Source organism: Pseudonaja textilis, chromosome 5, assembly GCF_049901715.1.
Source record: "Pseudonaja textilis isolate UNSWEBS1 chromosome 5, rPseTex1.2, whole genome shotgun sequence".
NCBI classification, from domain to species: domain Eukaryota; kingdom Metazoa; phylum Chordata; class Lepidosauria; order Squamata; family Elapidae; genus Pseudonaja; species Pseudonaja textilis.
Genome location: NC_141994.1, coordinates 1,458,041 through 1,478,915, shown reverse-complemented (window position 1 = coordinate 1,478,915; position 20,875 = coordinate 1,458,041). Strand labels below are relative to the sequence as shown.

At 44.1% G+C, this 20,875-nt stretch overlaps 1 protein-coding gene across 3 annotated transcripts in view; it reads right to left on the bottom strand.

Annotated features, from left to right (window-relative positions):
* The window catches only part of FAM107B (family with sequence similarity 107 member B), a 58,519-nt gene that overhangs the window by 28,203 nt on the left and 9,441 nt on the right, over positions 1-20,875 (bottom strand). Inside the window, exon 1 of one of the 3 annotated variants that reach the window (XR_015743727.1) lies at positions 14,924-15,099. The exons of 1 other annotated variant lie outside the window; for it this stretch is intronic. The gene's annotated coding sequence lies outside the window, so the exon portion shown is untranslated. Of the gene's footprint in view, positions 1-14,923; positions 15,111-20,875 lie in introns of those variants that run through there. One more of the 3 variants, XM_026713104.2, reaches the window with a different exon arrangement.

The window sequence follows — 20,875 nt, the reverse complement described above, 5'->3', positions numbered from 1 at the left end:
CTATGTATGTATGTATGTATGTATGTATGTATGTTTGTATGTTTGTTTGTATGTATGTTTGTATGTTTGTATGTTTGTATGCATGGATGGATGGATGGATGGATATATGGATGGATGGATGGATGGATGGATGGATGGTATTCAGCTTTGTTTGGGTATTTTCCCACATCATTATAGTTGCGCTTTTAAAGTTCTAGCAACGTTTCGGCAGAATCTCATCTGCCATCATCAGGCTTCTGTATTGGGTTCGTCTGTGAGTCAGACATTCACAGCCGTTTCTGATTCACAGACAAACACAATACAGAAGCCTAATGATGGCAGATGAGATTCTGCCAAAACGTTGCTACCACTTTAAAAGCACAACTATAATGACATGGGAAAATACCCGAACAAAGCTGAATTTTATATATATATATATCTCATCTGCCATCATCAGGCTTCTGTATTGTGTTTGTGAGTCAGACTTTCATAGCTCTTTCTGTTTTAAATTTGGGGCTAGCCTACTGCTGTGCCAGAATGCCTTTTTCTTCATCCTGATTGGTTGGGAGTCTTGGTCTGTGTTTATTGGTCTTGGAGTTTGCTGTGTTCTGCTTGATTGGTGTTTCTAATATCTTCTGTCTGTTTTGTGGCTTTTTTTTTGTCTTGATTGGCTGGCAACATTGTGTTTGCTGTATTGGAGGCTTTTAGTGCAGCTTGGTTCCAAGTAAAAGGACAGCTATCATTTGTTAGGAAGCTAGGTTTCATCTGGATGCCTGGTTGGGGTGTGTTTGAGCTGGAGGTATCAGGGGGAATCTGTCTGTGCCCAGGTGTTTGCCTGGCTTGTGGTGTGGAGATTTTTTTGTTTGAGAGTGCATATACATACATACATACATACACACACACACAATTCCAGCTGTCCAGAGCAGCTGCTAGCTACAATTGTCAAGGAATCACAAAAGCTATGTTGTCGCTTGAGACAACACAGGCTTAGATCAACTTTGGATACTCTTTGGATACTCGCTGTACGGCACTAAATATTTAATGACAAATCACATTTCTTTAGAAACCTTTTCCAGATGAAAGCACGCTCCGTCTCTTGCATGGCCTCTACCAGTAGTTGGTCCAATCTCGTTCCTTTTCTGGACTGCTGGTTCACCTTTGCAGCCCAGCCAAAAATATATATATATGGAACAATCACTCTTAAAATAAAAATACGTGGGTGTATTTCACTTCATGTTCCATGACATAGCACGAAGAAACGTTCCTGTTTAAACAATATTACTGATAGCAGAAAGTTAACATGTGAGCAGCTTCCAGCTAGCTCACCTAATCCTCATTCTCTAGGCTGTGGAATTTCTTTTGTAATTTCTTTTTAATTTTAATTATGCAAATACAACACAATACATTCCACTTATCCTTGTTATACATATATATATTTTACTTCATTTATAATCTCATTTAATATATTACTAGTTAATCTAATCATAACTACTAGTATTTTGACCTTGTCTTCTACTATATCACCATTTATGAAATTTATTCCATGTTTTATAATATTTAGACTCTCCTTTGTCTTTTATTTCTAAAGTTGACCTATCAGATTCCGCACATGCCATAGTTTTTCTTATTATTTCTGTATCTGGAGGTATAATTTCATTTTTCCAATATTGTGCATATAATATTCATATAATTTATTGATGACACGATATTAACACAAACATGAAATTGTGCCAACTCGTGAAGCATCCCTGAGATCTAGAATCACCATTCTCTGGATTTGGAAAGAAAGACAAAGATCCACTCGTCTTGAAAATGATTTTGGATTAAAAAAATAAAAAAAACTTACTACCGCTTGGAAAATTTACTCTACTGTATCTTCAATATACTACAGAACATCACTATGGAAACTTTCTCCTCTGCTTGAGATTGCTTGGGTGGTACTATTTCTGTAATTGACACCATCTAAAAATTAACTCATCCACTGAGAATGGATGACAGAAGCAGACGAAACTCTTGAGCTTAAAAAACAAAATAGTGGAAAAGTTAAGTTCAGATGATCATATATCCGGGCATGGATAGGACGCCCACAAAGAATTGTCACAATCTCCAAGGTGGGGGGGGGAGATGTAAGATCATAACTGCCTGGTGGAAACAGGTAGGTCCTTGACTTATGACCATTACTACCAATTACTTAATTAAAACCATTGCTACCAACCTGCCTTCCACGGACGACCTGTATACTGCACAAATCAAAAAGAGGGCTGTGAAAATATCTACAGACCCCTCACATCCTGGACATAAACTGTTTCAACACCTACCCTCAAAACGATGCTGTAGAGCCCTGCACACCAGAACAACTAGACACAAGGCGAGTTTTCTTCCCAATGCCATCGCTCTGCTAAACAACTAATTCCCTCAACACTGTCCAACTATTTAATAAGTCTGCACTACTATTACTGTTAATCTTCTCATCACTCCTTATCACCCACCTCCTCCCACTTGTGACTGTATGACTGTAACTTTGTTGCTTGTATCTGTACGATCTATATTGACTGTTTCCTGGTATGATTCGATTGCTTTATTGTACCCTGTGACTATCATAAAGTGTTGTACCCGATGATTCTTGACTCTTGATGAATGAATGTATCTTTTATTGTATGTACACTGAGAGCATTTGCACCAAAGACAAATTCCTTGTGTGTCCAACCACACTTGGCCAATAAAGAGATTCTGTTCTGTTCTGTATCATCTTCTCTTATTTTCTATTCCTTATTCTAATCTATTCCTTATTCCACTCCATTCCATTCCTTATTCCATTCCATTCCATTCTATTCTGACAGATATAAAGGTACTTATGACCCAGGTCCTAACTTCCAATGGTTGCGCTCTTCTCCTACTGTCACGTGAATGTATTTTGGGTGCTGAGCACCCCAAAACCAGGTTGGTCACATAGGTGACCTGTTTAATGGGCATAATGAGCAGACGCCATTATGGTCATAAGTTGAGGACTACCTATATATGAAGAGGTGGGGCTTCCATTGAAAGACCAGACCTGGTTTCTGGCAGATGTTGATTTCCCATCTGGATAGCCCAAAAAGGAAAGCTGTTACCACAACATACTCCTATATCCAACAGGATGGGAAAGATGAAAGACTCCTCATTTCAAGGCATACTTGAACTTAATTTTAAGATGTATTTATTTATTTTAAATTTTTATTGAACGAAAAGAAAACATTTAAAAACAGTGAACGTGGTGTAATCATCCTGACACACCTAGCGGTCATACATAGCTATTTTGGATGGCAAATAATACATATTTACATAGTTTATAGATCTATATCAACAGTTCTTTATACTCCTAGTCTGTTATCTTAACATCCTTATCTCATTTTAGTTTGAGTTTGGTATCGATTAATATTAATGGACTAAATTTCTTGTGAAAAGAAATAAAACTTTTAGTAACTTACGATGTCTAAATGTAGATATAATAGCTTTGCAAGAAGTACATATAAAAGAAAAACAGAAACATTTGTTAGATAATAAAAGTTGTGTTGATTGATTGATTTTGTTCTATTTCAAAGAACTAAAACTATTTAATTATTTGGGGCTTTTTAAAGAATTTCCCACAAATATTGGGGGGTTTTTCCCCTCCGAAAAGCCCCTACACTTTCAGCTATTGCTCAGAGTAAAAGAAACAAGAGATTTTAGGAATCCTGATCTTACTCAGACCAAGCGGCCCTTCTACCGGTAGCAAAACACAATAAAGGTAACCAGTAAGTAAGTCTGAGATGAGAAAGTGACTTGGCGTCTCCATGTCCTCCTCTTATCAGGGCTAGAAAAGATTGAGGGGACGGAAGGCAGGAGTATCAGTGAATCGGAAAACAGATGAAAGGGACCTAAGAAAGACAGGCCAAGATATCCTTGCCAAGCTTATCAACAATGAGGAAGATCGGGCCAAAGTTTCATTTTAGTTGCCCCACAGAGAAATTTCTCTCTGACCTGGGTGGTTTTCCTGCAGATGTTTCATTACCCAAACTAGGTTAACCATCATCAGTGCTAGAAGGGGGGGGGGGAGGAGGAGGAGGAGGAGGAGGAGGAGGAGGAGGAGGAGGAGGAGGAGGAGGAGGAGGAAGAGGAGGAAGATTATGGGGTCTTGGTGCTCTCTGAGCTTGGTGGCTTTCTTGCACACATTTCATTACCCGAACTAGATAACATCATCAATGCTAGACTAGTTTGAGTTATGAAATATCTGCAAGAAAACTATCAAGCTCAGAGAGCACCAAGGATTCAACATTCAACCCTCTACCTTCTCCTCCTGCAAGCCCCACTCCCTCGTAGCACTGATGCTGTTCCCTAGTTTGGCCATGAAACGTCTGCAAGTAAACAATCAAACTCAGAAAGCACCAAGGACCTCACATTTCAACCCTAAGCTACAAATAATCCCCTTTATTGGTCTTCCCCTCTATAAATATATCCATATAGATCCATGCCATAGACCACACACACACACACACACACACACACACACACACACACACACACACACAGGGTGGGTGGGTGGGAGTTCCCATAGAAAATCACATACTGAAGCATTTTTCCCAGACTGTTGGCCAAATAGAAGCTGGCATGAGACTTCTTGACGGGCAGACGCCACCCCATAGGGAACAACTGATGTCTAATCTGAGGTTATCAAGTTCCCAGGGTTTATTAGGCTGGGATCTGGGATTCTTTGTACCCTGTTTCTTTCTCTTTTGGGATGCAATCCTTAAACAACGCTATCCGTCAGGAAAGGACAGACTACTACATGCTTCTACTAAAAAGAAATCCACTTTTCATCTCCCAGCAATAAATAACTCTGCATATCTGAAAGTTGAATGAGTTCTTTAAAAAGTGAGACGGAGCATATTTTAAAAGATACGGCAAAGTCTCTTTTGATTTGAGATGGTTGTGCAAGGACGGCAAGGACATGGTCACACAATAGGCCGGGCAGAAATGCAGAATTGGTTAGACGCTGTCTTCTTTGATGAGTTTTTTTTTCCAAATTTTCTTTTTTCTATTGTTGATGTTGTCCTTTCTAAGCCTGGTTTATTCCTGCTTAGTTTTTCAAAATCAAGCAAAGTTGGTTAGATGGAACCAAGCCCATCTAACCAGGTTTGAGGACTACAGCTCTCTGTAAAACTTTGTAAGTTCTCAGAAAGCATCTAAAAATTATATTTAAGCTTTAATTATATAGAACACATAATAGCCAAGTTCCATCCTACTTTACACACACACAAAATAGTCCACGTATATTTACATTGCCTTGCCTCTGAGTAACTCCTCAGGCATCCGCCAATCTCTCTGTTCTTGCTCATTTTCACAGCAGAGATTATTGTTTTTACCATCCTGTATCTCATCATTTCCTTCCCCAAATCAACTGTCTTTGAAATCTCAGTGGTTTCTGGTCAAACTGCCATTATTAGCCTCGTCGTCTATTAAAGCACAACAGTACTTTACTTCGTGCAAGTCTGTTTACGTATGCTTATTAAATGCTCTACGCACTGCTGACAAGCAAATTTAAAAAGTGCTTTTGCAAAATTAATAGGCCTATTAACGGCTGAGGTGCCACTTAGCAAGCACGTAAAGTAACCCCCTTCTTTGGGCCAACATTCCATTGTTTTGGCCGAACAGGATGTTTGGAAAACGGCAATGCAATTTAAAAACTGCATTGTAGGCACCAAAGGATATTTGTCTGTGGCAAAAAGGGTGAAGCTGAACGAACTTCCATGGCAAAGGAAAACTACCTTTAAAATTCTGAGTGTCCCAAAGCTGCTTTTTCAAAAGGCAACGAGACTTTCTTGGGTTTTTCCTTGAAGAGGTTTCGCTTCTCATCCAAGAAGCTTCTTTGGTTCTTCCAGTTCTTCTTCAAGAACTGAAGAAGCCTCTTGGATGAAAAGCAAAACCTCTTCAAGGGGAAAAAAACCCCAAGAAAATCCAGCTGTCTTTTGAAAAGCACTTTTGGGACAACCATGATTTGGTGGATTGAGAATCTCCATAGAAATTCTGAGTGGTGATAAAAAAATATATATATGCAATTTTCTAATGTAAGACAACCATTGCTTGATTGCCTAATTCTATTCACCATGTACTTTAATCAGTGTATTTATCCCAAAGCCTTCGGTAAATGTTTAAGTGTCATGCCAGCTTGGGGTTACAGATGGATATTGTTCAACATATACAGTGCAGACTTCTCCTATCTGGTCCTGTTTTCAGGATGAAAACAATACTGCAAGCAAACACGATAGTACTGTTATATAAAAAGCATTGTAAAACATTGTGTCATGCGCATAGTTTTATGCCCCATTGAGCTGGGCCAGTCAATGCTTGTTTTCATGAATGACTTCCAGAATATCTACTAAGTGAATTGGACTCTCTACTTTTCTTGACTTACAGCTACATTACAAGCAGGCCTCGATTTACAACTACAGCTGGGAGCAGAATTTCTTCCATTGCTAAGCAAGGAAGCAGGTCCCTAGGCGCCCAGTGTTATCACTGTTTTGCCCCACTGTTGTTAAGCGAACCACTGCAGTGTTAAGTAAATCGTGTGGTTATTGTGCAGGTCCAGTTTTCTCCATGGACTCTGCCTGTCAGGAGGGTTGCAAATGCGATCACGTGACCAAGAAGACTGCAGTCAACTGTAATTAGATGGAAATGGCCAAACATTTGGATTTTGATCAGGGAATGCTGCAATGGTCATAAGTGACTTTTTTCAATGGTCACTAAATGAGTGATTGTGGGCTACTTGCAATAAATACAGTTAATACCATAAACCAGGTTAGAAGCCAACAGTATCTTATTTCTAGACTGTAATACTTCACGTCCGAGTTCTGTTCCAAGATTGATTCGGAAAACCAAAAAGTGAAACTACAAAGCATAAAAAAAAAAAGTTTGTAGCAGCCTGGAATGGTAACTTTAAAAAAGGAAATCCCATTTTTGTTTTATTTGTAAATAAACAAATGATTCCCAGTTCAAGAACTCTGGGAACATTTGTATCACATTTGTAACTTCTGGCACAGATTATTTCTGAAAAGTCTTTTTGTCTTTTAACTTCTGTTACAAACTAGCTTTGTTCTTGTTTACATTGTTACAAGGATTTAAGGAAATTAACTCATTTTGACCCCATCCCGTTTCTTTCTAGGAGAGTTTAGGGAAAGGAGGCCTTCAGGAAATCTCTGTGAAAATGCCAACTCTAGCAGAAACCTCTGAAGAAACAACAAAAAAAGACAAGAGGCATCTCCAACTGCAATCCTGAATTTTTTTTTTCTTCCTTCTACCCGCTTCTCTGTTGGACACCCATGCTTCTACAATTTATCTTCTCGTAGATACGTTTGGGCTGCAATTTGCAATTGCATGAAATTGTTTGCAACATGTTAGTCGGGTTAGTTTTCCTTCCTGGTACAATCCGGAGTGACACTGCTTTTGTGTACGCAGCCTTTGCAGCGAACACTGCCAGAAGCTGCTGCTTAGATGTAGCCTGCACACATTTTGCATGGGAAAATAATACACTTTGCACCAAAACCAAAAGAAATTGTGAGTTCCTCTTATTTAAACCTTGCCCCAGAAAGTAGAAAACCGTCTGCTTTAATGTGGAGCCCTTTCCTGAGCTGGATGACTAAATAAAAGAAGATGGCTTGAAGATCCTGTTTAGATTTGTACAGTTTTGGCGTTAGCATAAAAGTCAAATATTTCCTAAGGAAAAAATGAGCCAAGGAAGCTGCAGGGGGCTGGACTAGATGACCTGCAAGGTCCCTTCCAACTCTTAATCTGTAAATAAGTAAGATGTTGTGGGTCTCCTCGTTAAGGTAAATCAAAGAGAGAAGATCAGCAAGTTTCTGACTCTTAGTTGCTTAAGGGAGCCTCAACTACATATTAGGTTGTAATAAGGAGGCTGAATATTTTGCGGTGAAATGAGCGGCAAATAAATTTAATAAAGGAAACCAAATAAATATCTCAGATGTTTTGAAAAGAGTGGAGCTCACGATGAGCTAAGAGAGGAGGGAGAAGGGCTAAGGGAAGAATATTTGGGCTAGGAATTCAGAAGAGGAATAAAAGTCCCCGGCTCCTCACCTCTTTTCAAAGACTTTGTACATTTCTTGCCCTTTGCTACTCCACCTTCGTATCATTGTAACGGGGCTGCAAATGCTTTTAAATGAGTTTTTTTGGTATTTGCATGAACAAGCACCTCTCTCTGTGTGTCTGTCTCTGTCTCTCTTTGTCTCTGTCTGTCTCTGTCTCTCTCTCTGTGTGTATGTGTGTCTCTGTCCGTCTGTTTCTGTCTCGCTCTCTTTCCTACTCATAAAAGCAGCTGTGTCCTCCTTTCATGTTTCCCCATGAGCCTGAAACAACGGTGTGTCTGCTTTAATGAGCCCACCATAATTAATCTTCTCACCCTCGTCCGCAGGATAATGCCGCAGTACTTAAATATTGCTCCTGCCATGGGTGCAACACGTCTCGGAGAGAGCCATTACCAAGGAGGTGGGAGCAAAGGGATCCAGCGTGAAAACAGATGCACACACACGTAGCATGTTCTCATTTAGGGATGCGTGGTATGTTTATCTTCATTTTTTTTTCCCACGAAGGCCCTCACATAAGCCTCAGCTTCTTCCTACCATCCAGCAGAGTCTTCCCAGGGGGCTGCAGCACAAATTTACCACAACTGAGATTCCATAATTCCTGGCCCACCGTGGTAATCGTTTCCATCCTCCCAACTGGAATTCCAGAACATCTGGAGAACACAACTCCGGGCAAGAGTGCGCTCCAGTTATCCATCCATGCAGACCTTCTGCTGGCTCAATAGACCTGCCCTGAACCTTGAAGCACATTCCTTCTGCCTAGATCAGGGGTGCCCAATGCCCTGGTCCACGGCATGTCAGAAACTGGGCCACACAAACAACAGAAGCCCTGTCCGTGGGATGCAGGCAGCACGTGGAACCTCACGGAAGAACCTCTTTCCACAAAACCAGTCCCTGGTACCCAAAAGGGTTGGAGGCCACTGGCGTAGCAGGTCCGTTCATCATCAGGTCCAAAGCTGCTCCTATTGAATTCAAACTCAGACGTTTGTTGATTTTTCTACCATGGGTTTTATGCTTCCTCCATTCTACCTTTGAACATCCTCTCCATAGAAACCTCAGCTCTAAGGCAATGCCAGCTCTCACCAACATCAGATACCTTATTTGCATGATACTAAAAATAAAAAACTTTGCTGAAGTTTACATCAAGCAAGCCTGCTACGCTGGGACAACTGGATTAGATTAAAAATCTAATTCATGTACACCATATTAGGCAACCAGTCCAAATTTCCTTACAGAGTTCTCGGCATAACCAAAACAATCCACCCTGCACCTCTCAACAGGTGGGGTTGATTTTTTTTTTAAATATATTTTTTCTTGGGGGGGTGGGGAAAGCACCTGTACCTTTTCTGCAAGTTCAGTTCTCTCTCTCTCTCTCTCTGAAAAAGAAATGAGAAGTTCTTGAAGCTGCCATGATATGAAACCGGCCAGAGTGAACTCCAGTCAAAAGGCTCCCAGTTTAGCCAAACACATTTAAGCTGTTACAAAGGAAAATTTGCCAGCAAATTGAAGAAGTAGATATTCAAAGGAGCTCATAGTATAATCCGATGGTTTAGCCTCTATGGCTTCAGAAGTTATGGCTGGTTCTCTGTTTGCACTGTATACCACACATAGATCTCTCTATAAAAGCGAAATGCCCCTCACGCATCATCACAAAATCTCCAGAACCGTCAAGCCTACAAACTTGACATTTGGCACGTATGTCCCTCTTGGCTTCTAGATGTTCACTAAGGAAGGATGTTTTGAATTGACCATCAGAGCATTAGTATTTCATGTATTATTCTTATTAACATGCTCTGATGCTAAGGAGTTCGACTCCCCCTCCCCACCTGAAAAGATATCTCTTCCAAATGCAAAACACAAGCAAAGGAGAGAAGTTTCACTTTCACAGCACCAAGCAGCCATGCCCAGGCTCCTTGCTGTCTCCTTCTTGCTCACCCAGCAAAATATTCTTTCAGTTTCCAAACAGCCCTCTACTCTCTCACACACTGACAGGACGCTAGCCAGGTGAATACCGATGGATGCTGGTAGGCGGAGGCAGAATTTTTCCCCTCCTTATTTTCCTCCCCATAAACTAAGCCCGACCACGTAGTTTTGTAGTGAAGCACGGGTATTGTGTTAGTGTGTGTGCATGTATATATATATATGTATGCATGTATTATGTATTGTGTGTGTGTGTGCGTGCGTGCGTGTGTGTGTGTGTGTGTGTATGTTTTCGCAGATTTTCACGGGTACAGGTATGTAGGTCTCGGTGTGTTTGGGTCTTTTCCCATGTAAGATTAAGATACTCAATCTTACACAGGAAAAGACTCGAACACAACACACCTAGACATACATACACACACACACACACACACATATATAGATATAGATATAGATATAGATATAGATATAGTATTCAGCTTTGTTCAGGTATTTTCCCACATCATTATAGTTGTGCTATAATGATTCACAGACGAACACAATACAGAAGCCTGATGGTGGCAGATGAGATTCTGCTGAAATGTTGCTACAACTTTAAAAGCACAACTATAATGATGTGGGAAAATACCCGAACAAAGCTGAATACTATATATATAAATTCCCATGAAAACTTAAGAATATACACACACACATACACACACACACATACATATATATATATATATATAAATTCACTTCCTGTCTGCACATCTGCTTCCTCTAAGTAATCATGCTTGCAGCTTTAAAATATCCTTTGCAATTTAAGCGGCCCCAATGATGAGCAACCCAACGCCTGACAGTCCTGATTCTTTCACAGGTAATAATAACCAGGGGTGGCTTTAATACACGCGGAAGTATTCTGTGTATGAATGCGAAGACGTTCCTTCCCTGTGGCTCTTGTGGGTCTACTCCAACTGCAGTGCGGGTCCTCTCCCATCGAGACCAACTGAGGGGTGTATCTGGATGGAATCAAAGGGGCCCCCACTTCCAACCATTCTCTCCAATCAACTCCAGCGGTTAAAAATATATATTCCTCCACCACATTTTTTTCTTTAATTTTTAAACTTGGAACAGGCACAGCCTGGAACAAAATGATTGTAACTATTAATAAAAAAAAAAAAAGTTGTCCTGAAGGAGGAGGAATAATTTATAGCTCTTGCTTTAGGAGTCAGGACAAACTGTCATTTTTGACTTTGGGCTAATTTAAGCTTGTTTTGCTTTGGGCAGAGGAAAAAAAGGGAAGATGAGTAGGGATAAAAAACGTGAAAGGGGCTTGTTTAGAAGCGAAAAAGAGAAAAAGAGAAATTGTTTTTCTCGGATTAATCTGTACCAGCTCCTGATAAAAATGGCAAAATGCTACTTCACACCTTGACCAACTGGGGCCTCCTATTAGGTGATATGCAAACAGCCTTTTTCCTTCCTCAAAGGTGTTTATTATAACGGCAGGTAATCCTCAACTTACAGCCATAGTGCAGGAGTCTCCAAACTTGACAGCTTTAAAGACTGGTGGACTTCAACTCCCAGAATTCCTCCTCCAGTCAAGTTAGCTGAGGAATTCTGGGAGTTAAAGGTCCGGAAGTCTTAAACTTGCCAAGTTTAAAGAGCCTTGGCTTAGTGGCCACCGTTGTGAGAGCACTGGGGAAAAAACAACTTGCAAGCCCATCCTTGCAAATTCCAACTGGGGCAGCATCCCCATGGTCACGTGATCAAAATTTGGGTTGCTTGGCAACTGGCATGTAAATAGGACTGTTGTGGCATCCAGGAGTCACGTGATCACCTTCTGGGCCCTTCCCAGCTGGTTTACGACGAAGTCAATGGAGGAAGCCAACTTTGCTCAGTGGCTGCAGTGATTCACCTAATGACGGTGGGAAAAGGGGGTCATGAAATTGGGGCAAGAGTCCTTTAACCCACACCTTGCTTAGCAATCAATGGAAACCTGTAGTTGTAAGATGAGGAGTACCTCTATTGTAGCTTACTGACAATCTAGCACAGGGCTCCCCAAACTTGGCAACTTTAAGACTTTAAGCATAGCTGGCTGGAGAATTCTGGGAGTTGAAGTCCACAAGTCTTAAAGTTGCCAAGTTTGGAGAGCTCTGGTCTAGCATTTCCTGGTGGTCTCCTTTCCAAAATCAAGCTGGGCCTGTCCCTGCTTTCTGACCACCAGCCAATGACATTTCAGTCAGGTAGAACATCTTCCACAGGGTGGGAAACAAACCTAGATTAGGGCTAGATTGCCACTACTCCTGTTGGGCAACCACAATAACCATGAGCCACAGCCCAGGAAACTGTGATGAGAAGTTCGGGGACCATTTAAGCGAGGGGACCCATCGCAGGACAAACCGAGAGAGGGAAACAGCCGGAACAGAAACGGAGCCAGCAAGAGTTTGGGTGTTGATGACACGAGGTTGAAAATTCTAGATAACCACGTTATTTCAAACCAGGGGTTACAAAAGACAGGCAGTCCTCAAGTTATGGCCACAATTGAGCCCCAAATATATGTTGCTAAGAGAGAGAGGAGTTTGTGAAGTGAGTTTTGCCCCATTTTATGACCTGTCTGGCCACGGTTGTTATGTGAGGAACATGGTCGTTAAGTGAATCTGGCTTCCCCCTTGACTTTGCTGGTCAGAGGGTTGCAACCGTCATAAATACGAGTCATTTGCCAAGCGTCTGAATTTTAAACATGTGACCATGGAGATGTAGCAATGGCCATAAGCGTGGAAAACGGTCGTAAGTCCCTTTTTTTCATAACTTTGAATGGGCACTAAATGAACTGTTGTAAGTCGAGGACTCCCTGTCATTGGAGACCCTTCAAAGCACAGTCCTCTTCTGGGGCTGCAAAGAGGAACCAACGGGTAAAAAACCTGCCTGTCAGGATTCCAGCAATCACCCTAATTAAATCGTGATTCTCGAGCCAAACTTCAAAAAACTTCAAAGGATTTATTAGGAGTGACATGCCGGCCCTGCCCTGGATGAAGCCAACTCTGGCATACGTCATTTACAGTCCCCTGGGACCTTGTTTCCCCCCCTGGCTGTGTCATAAATCAGATTCTCCAACTGAGCCCATTCACGGGCTGGCTGTCAACAATCACGTTCTCCAATTAAGTATATTCTCGGGCAAAAACTCTGGTATTTTAGTTACAATCTTTTAAAGATAAGAGTTGGAATGTACTTTTCCTTTCAAACTGCTGCATTGCTCTTCAAGATTTCCATCCGTCCGCCCCTTTTTTTTTTTACAGCAACTCCTAAAACAGGCCGAGGATTGTTTGATGAGTTGACACGGCCACCACGAGTATATTCGCACGATCCCACCCTCAACCGATCCAGAGACCAAGGAGGAAAACAAACGACAGGATGGGAAGGAAGCGACTGGATGGTTCCTCTGCGCTTGGCTCCTGCTGTCTGTATGCTCAACACATGTAGCAGCAATTCCTCCCTTCATATTTGAAGCCCGTCCATCCATACCCACAACTCATCACATCCAAAGTCCAAATGGAGTCCGGATGGCTTTGATTAAAGGAAGGAGGGGAGAGAAGGGGCGGGAAATACCTGCTTTAAGATTTATGTTTGGAAGACAATTTAAGATTCGGGTCTGGAAGACAGGTTTGTTTAAGATTTATGTTTTGGGTACAGATGAACAGAGTTGGAAGGGACCTTGTAGGTCATCTAGTCCAACCCCCTGCCCAAGCAGGAGACCCTACATCAATTCTGACAGACGGGAGTCCAGTCTCTTCTTGAAAGCTTCCAGGGATGAAGCTCCCACAACTTCTGAAGGCAACTTCTGTTTCCATGGGTTGATTGTCCTCCCTGTCCGAAAATTCCTCATTTCTATGTTGAATCACAGAACCACCACCACACACACACACACACACACACACACACACACACACACACACCCCTTCCAAGCCACTCACTTAAGGACCCCAAACCCCAGAAAAACATGTAAGGTCCAGAAGTGAGACAATATCTGGAGGGGCGGCCAGGGAAAGGGAAGAGCCTGCTCACAGGTGGTCTTTGACAAACGCTAGCTTCTGGCGGACAAAAGCGCGCGGGTGTGTGTGTGTGTGTGTGTTGGGGGAGGGACTGGGAGAATTGGGCATTGAGGGGGGGAGGGGGGAGAGCAGCCTCTCACCCACCCCAGAGCCTCAGAGGATCCGCTCCTCACCTTTGGATCTCCCCCGAGGGTTCTGGGGTCTTTCCAACGCGCAGCTCCTGTCTTGAAAGTTTTTTAAAAGAGTGGGGGAGGAGGAAGGGGGCAACCGGGTTGGGGCTGGGGAGCAGGGGGGGGGGGGAAGTATCCGAGCTCCCAAAGGCTCTTTCAACTGGCGACGGAGCCGGAGCCGCCAAAGGCGGGGTGGGAAGCGAACTTCGCCGCGGAGGGCTGGCCAAAAGAGATGGAGGAAGCCGAGCGCTTTGCAAAAAGGCGCCCCGAAGCCAGCTCGGAAAGTCGCCTGGTTTGGCGGGCCGGGACCCTCCCCCTCCCCTTTGTCTCCACCGGCCATAGATCGAGGGGGACCCCACCCCCGCCCCCATAAGAGGCGTCCCCAACCTCCCTGCCCGCCGCGCCCAGAGCCACGCCGCCCACAAAGCCGGGGAGCGGCCGGTGCGCTCGGCCCACGCCTGGTGGGGAGACGGAGGGAGAGGGGGGCCGCAAAGGCAGGGAACCCCCCAGGTGCCCACCCACCCACCCCAAGTCCAGGCTTGGCCGTTCCCAACGCTGGCCAGGCTGGAGACCCTCCCGCGACGCGCCTCCTCCTCCTCCTCCTCCTGTCGGTTCCAGCCGAGCTCCAGCCTTTGTGCGCAAAGTGGGGGAGAAAGACCCCCGGCCGCCGCCGCCCCCTCCCTCCCTCCCTCCAGCCCCCTCCTCCATGAATTACCGGGAAGCAGAAGGAAGACGAGGCAGGGAGGGCAAAACTTGGAGCCCCCCCGCTCCCCGAAGCCAGACGCTGCTCCTGCTCCGCGGCCCGGCTGGGGTCTCCCTGGCGAGTGAGTGGATGGGTCTCTCCTCTCGGGCGCCGTCAGCCAGCCAAGCCTTCCTCCTCCTGGCCGGCCGAGACGCGCCTTGTAAGGGCTACGGGGCGGATCAGCCCCGCCCGCCTGCTGAGTCACGGGGCAGGGACCTCCCCCTTTTCTCCCCCATCCCCTCCCCACCTCCCCCAAGCGGGCAGTCTCCCCCCTCCCTCCCACTCCTGGCCCGCCGACGCTCGTTTGTGCGGCTCCGGAGCTTTGCGGCTCAGCCGGGGGCCGCCTTTGTTTCTGCGGGCGCTGGGGAGGCAGAGGGGCTCCCGGGGGGGGACTCATTCCCGGGCGGGGGGAGGGAATGGGGGGCGGGCGGTTAGCTGCGGCCCCCGGGTGAACGCGTGGGAAGCCCACGCGGGGGCACCGACCGAGGGAGGGGCTGCTCACCTGAGTGCAACGCACGGAACCGGGCAAGCGGGACCTTGCGGGGAAAACAAAGGCCGGCTTATATCGGTGGGGGCAGGCTTGGCAGACGCCCCCCCCCCCGTCCAGACCCCGGGGATTCGGACCCTCCCCAGCCTCTGCTGGAGCCTGTCTTACTCCCGAGGAAACCAGCTTTCTTCTCTTCCCACCCACGCACCCTCCGTGTTTCTTGGGCAACCACTTGCCCGTGGATTCATAAGGGCCCTTAAATTATTGGGGCTGGAGAAGAGCCAATTTTATCTCTCTTCCCCCCCACTTCAATGTCAGTCAACGCAGCTGGATTCCTGCCTTGCAAGCACCTGGAAAGAGTTCTTTTTTTTTTCTTCTTTAATGCAACATGGCTGCGTGTATGTGGGCACGGGCATAATTTTGTCCTTATTTATTTGTCTTGAGGTGTTTATGTTTATATTAGAGTTGGAGGCCCTCAGAGAGCTGGATGCATGGTAATTTCATTTTTAATGTATGCCAATTAGCGTGCATTCTGTTGGAAGTTAGCACCCGCCCCTCTCCTAGGAAAATGAAATATCCTAGGAAATATTAAAAGGGCAGAATATTTTCCCTAAAAAGAGAAGTAGAAACTCAGAAGCAGAAACTCACCCCCCCACACCCCACACCTTTGTGAATGGGGGGGGGCATTAAGGCCTGGGAGACAGTATTCTACATAGCAAAGGCCTCTACCGATCTCACCACCTGGCCTGGGAAAATTGCATCAGCCAGCACTCAGGTGAAGCCATGTGGTCCAGACAAAGCCTACATGGTTAGCTAAGATCCCCGCCCCTGGGAGTCTGGCAGCCAATGGGATGCATTTCTTGCACAGGAACAGGAAACAGTAAGGTGGGGCCCAACAGAGGGTATATAACTAAGGGTCTCTCAGCATCTTGCCCGTTTTTTTTCTTTCACCCAACATCTTGAAGCCTGGGATCGTCCCTTTCACTTTGGAGCTCCAAGCCACCATTAAACCATCTTTCCAAACAGCCTCCATGTTTCCAGTGTCTTTCTTCCCTCCACTTGGAACTGAACCCAGAAGGATTTTTCTTCCAACAATTCAGTGCGATAATAAAGCTATTCTATTCTATTCTGCGTGGTGGTTCAATCAAGCCGTGGTTTAGTCCTGGTTTAGCAGGGTGGGTGAAGTCAGCCTAGTCCCTGAAGTTGGCTTTGCACCCCCAAATGTGAGTCAGGATGGATCAGAGGAGATCTTGGGTCGAAGAGTCCAGAGAGGCTATTGGGAAGTTATTAAATTATTCCATCGTTAAGAAAGAGGGTTTGGATGATCTCATGACCGGATGATTTTATTTCCAAACAAGTGACATGAAACAAAGTCATCCTGATGATCTAATCTGTTGTTTTCTTCCCCATCAGATAATGAGGTTATGAGAAGGACATTGGTGACTGGTTTGAAATCCAGGTGGTCCTCAACTTGCAACCGTAATGATGCCCCAAATGTATGTAGCTAAGGGAGAAATTCGTTAAGCGAGCTAGCCTTTCCTCACCACACTTGAGCTATGCTGGGCAGAAGTTTGCAAAACAGGATTGTGTGACACACACACACACACACAGACAGACACCCCAGGACTCTGCAACCGCCATAAATGTGAGTCAGTTGTCATCCAAATGTAAATCACAGGACCATTGGGATACTGCAAGGGTCGTAAGTCCCTTTTTTCAGTGTTGTTGCAACTTTGAATGGCCACTAAATGAACTATAGTAAGTCAAGGGCTACCTGTGATCGGTTGGCTAGCAATGGGTAACTTATCCCCATTTCGGGTTCGATTTATTCCTATTGACTAAAACAGGGGTGTCCAACCTTGGCAACTTTAAGACTTGTGGACTTCAACTCCCTGGCTGAGGAATTCTGGGAGTTGAAGTCCACAAGTCTTAAAATTGCCAAGGTTGGACACCCCTGGACTAAAAGAATAGTAACAGCTCTGTGTTTCGCCACTTTGGCCACTTTTAAGATGGGTGGACTTCAATTCCCAGAATCCAGATGGCTGGAGGATTCTGGGAGTTGGAGTCTACCCACCTTAAAGTGGCCAAAGTGGAGAAACATAGATTAAATGCTGAGCCTTTCTCCCTAGCAAATCCCGGTCGTTGCCCATCAAAATACAAGCCACCCCTATTCCCTACTTAGCTTTCAAAGGTGCTTTCTTGAAAAGGCAGATGGACTTTTGGTTTTCCCTTGAAGACGTTTCGCTTCTCGTTCAAGGAGCTTCTTCCATTCTTCACTGCAGAACGGAAGAAGCTTCTTAGACAAGAAGGGAAATGTCTTCAAGGAAAAACAAAAACAAAAGTCCAGTTGCCTGTTCAGAAAGCACCTTTGAAAGCTAAGTAGGGAATAGGGGTGGCTTGTATTTTGATGGGCAACCACTGGGATTTGCCAGGGAGAAAGGCTTAGTGTTTAACCTGTGTTTCTCCACTTTTGGGACAACCATGATTAGCTTTCTGGGGGGGAGAGGTTTCCCCCTTCTATTTTGCCCCCTATTTGGAGGGCTTGATTTCCCCCGTTCTCTTTAGTAGAGAGTCCTACTTTTATAATTGAAGTTTGGTCTTGGGGCACGAGAGAATATTGATTTCTCTAATCAGTAAACGTTTCCTTTGAGATGGTGAGATTGATGGTGGAAAAGGGTCCTTTTTAAGCTAGCAGATCTATGGGGGCAGAGGGGGAAAAAAATAGGCTGACTTTTTAATTAAGATGAGTTGGCTGCTACAGGGAGTAAGGGCGTTTTCTCCGATGGCACCCAGGCTTAGTGGCTCAGTTTGGAGGGTGTCATTGGTAGGGAGAAACTGCTAGCTCAGTCGAGTGGTTAAGGCACCAGACGAGAAAGCGAGAAATGGTGAGTTCTAGTCCCTCCTTAGCCATGAAAGGCGACTGGGTGACTTTGGGCCAGTCACCAGGAGACAGTGAGTTCTAGTTCCACTTTAAGCGTAAATACCACTAGGTGGCTTGGACCAATCACCAGAGGACAGTGAGTTCTAGTCCGGCCTTAGGCTTGAAAGTTGTCTGGACGACTTTGGGACCGTCCCCCTCTCTCTTCCTCTCTCTCTCTCTCTCATCCCAACCCACCTCACAGGTTGTGGGGAAAATAGGAGACGGAAGATGCGTTGGACATGTTCGCCGCCTTGAGTTATTTGTAAAAACAATAAAAGGTGAGATACAAGTAAGCAGAGGCAAGGAGTCAGGATGAGCACGGTGCAGCATGCGTGTGCATGTCTTTGAGCCAGGTTTGGACTCCTTTGAAAGTCCCTGCAGTTTTCTTGGAAAGGTTCTTCCCAAGGGCTTTGCCATTGCCTCCTCCTTAGGGCTCTGAGAGCCTGACTGGCCTAAGGTCACCCGGCTGCCTCCAGGCCTAAAGTGGGACTAGAACTCACAGCCTCCTGGTTTCTAACTCGGTGCCTTAACCAACAACACCCGGTCACCCTCTGGTATCATATCAAAGTCCGCAAACTATTTGATGGGTGCAGTGATATCATCATGCAGGCACACAGGTACAATGACAGGTGGCATTGGAGGTCTATGGAGTGAGCTCCGCGAAGCCCATTTCTCCCATTTCAGAGGCAGACTGATAAAGACTTCTCCCATCTAATTACTGGTTTCTGCTCTTGTTGTTTTAGACTTTATTGTGGTTGCAGTCGCATGACGATTTCTTTCTTGGGTGCATTGTAAATAAAGCAATAAAGAGAGGAGAATTGGAAGATCCCATTAGATAAATTATTAGTACAACTGTAGCAGATGTTGATTTATTTTATTTTTTATTTGGAGAAGAATTTACCCATAAGATGCTATTGTGCAATTCCCGAGTTGTTGGTTGTTGCTTTTTACTTGCCGATTGCCCAAGAGCATTTTATGGGTAAATATCTGACTATATTTATTTTCTTCCCAATTTATATCCTCCCTTGTGACTTTAGACTATTCGCAGTCCATAGTATTCAGATAAAATCCACAAATTTGGCCCTTAAACTTCCAAAGCAACTCAAAAGCCTCTAATTAGACCACACACACACACACACACAGTTTCTAATTTTTTTTATATTCATTATGATGACATTTTAAAAGGGGGAAGAAACAGTACAGGTGTTTAAATCCCAATTTAAAACCCTACAAAATATAGTACGAAAGGAGAAAATCTAGAACCAATAGAATCCAAGTGGATACCCAACAAATTCCTCAACAACCCGCAGATGTAAAATATCACATGGCCAATTTATTCTACTCTGTTAATAGAATATCATATGGCGCTTCATAACCTAATTTCTATTCAAGAGATGTTTCTATTAAGCTGTAAAACATTTGATTAGCACAACTGAAATAAGGAGAGAAGGACAGCTATAAATAGATACACACACAAGGGTCTTAACAGACTAACAAGCAAAGGCTTAGATCCCAGAGGTTGTCCAGACTCCTATCATAGGGCAACCCACCAAAGATCACTGTCTCTGTCTAGGTTGGTTGGTTGGTTGGTTGGTTGGCTGGCTGGCTGGTTGGCTGGCCAGCTGGTTGGTTTACTTACTTACTTACTTACTTACTTACTTACTTACTTACTTACTAGACTTGGGTACCATCCATCTTGCCTCGAGGCGATTCTGGGAAGTTTACAAGGACTGAAAGCCCATAAAATGGAATGGAATCCAAACCATCTCGCAGATTTAATTCATAAATGTATGGGATGCACCATTTTGATCTTCCTTATTTTTAAAGTCTATCCCTTGATTTTCTTCTTTATGTTTTCAAAATGTTAAGGAATTTCTGCAAGCACATGGCCAAGTTCAGAAAGCACCAGGACTCCACAGTTATCTTTTAATTGTAAAATCTGTCAGCTAAGATGTAATATAAATTATCTATCTATCTATCTATCTATCTATCTATCTATCTATCTATCTATCTATCTATCTATCTATCTATCTATCTATCTATCTATCTATCTATCTATCTATCTATCTATCTATCTATCTATCTATCATATATCTCCATCATCTATCATTATTTATATTACCTCTATCATCAGTCTCTATTATATTTTATCTATCTGTCTACCTATCCATCCATCCGACCATCTAACTTTATCTATCTCTGTCTATTTCTCTCTATATATATCTATCTGTCTATCACCTATCCAATGTATCTCTCTCTCTCATCTATATCATCTCTATCATTAATGTACATTAGGAGCTTCTGTGGCACAGTGGTTAGAGTGCAGTACTGCAGGCTACTTCTGCTGACTGCCAGCTGCCCACAATTTGGCAGTTCAGATCCCACCAGGCTCCAGGTTGACTCAGCCTCCTGTCCTTCCGAGGTGGGTAAAATGAGGACCCAAATTATTGGGGGCAATAGGTTGACTTTGTAAACCACCCAGAAAAAGCTGTGAAGCATTACAGTATATAAGTCTGCT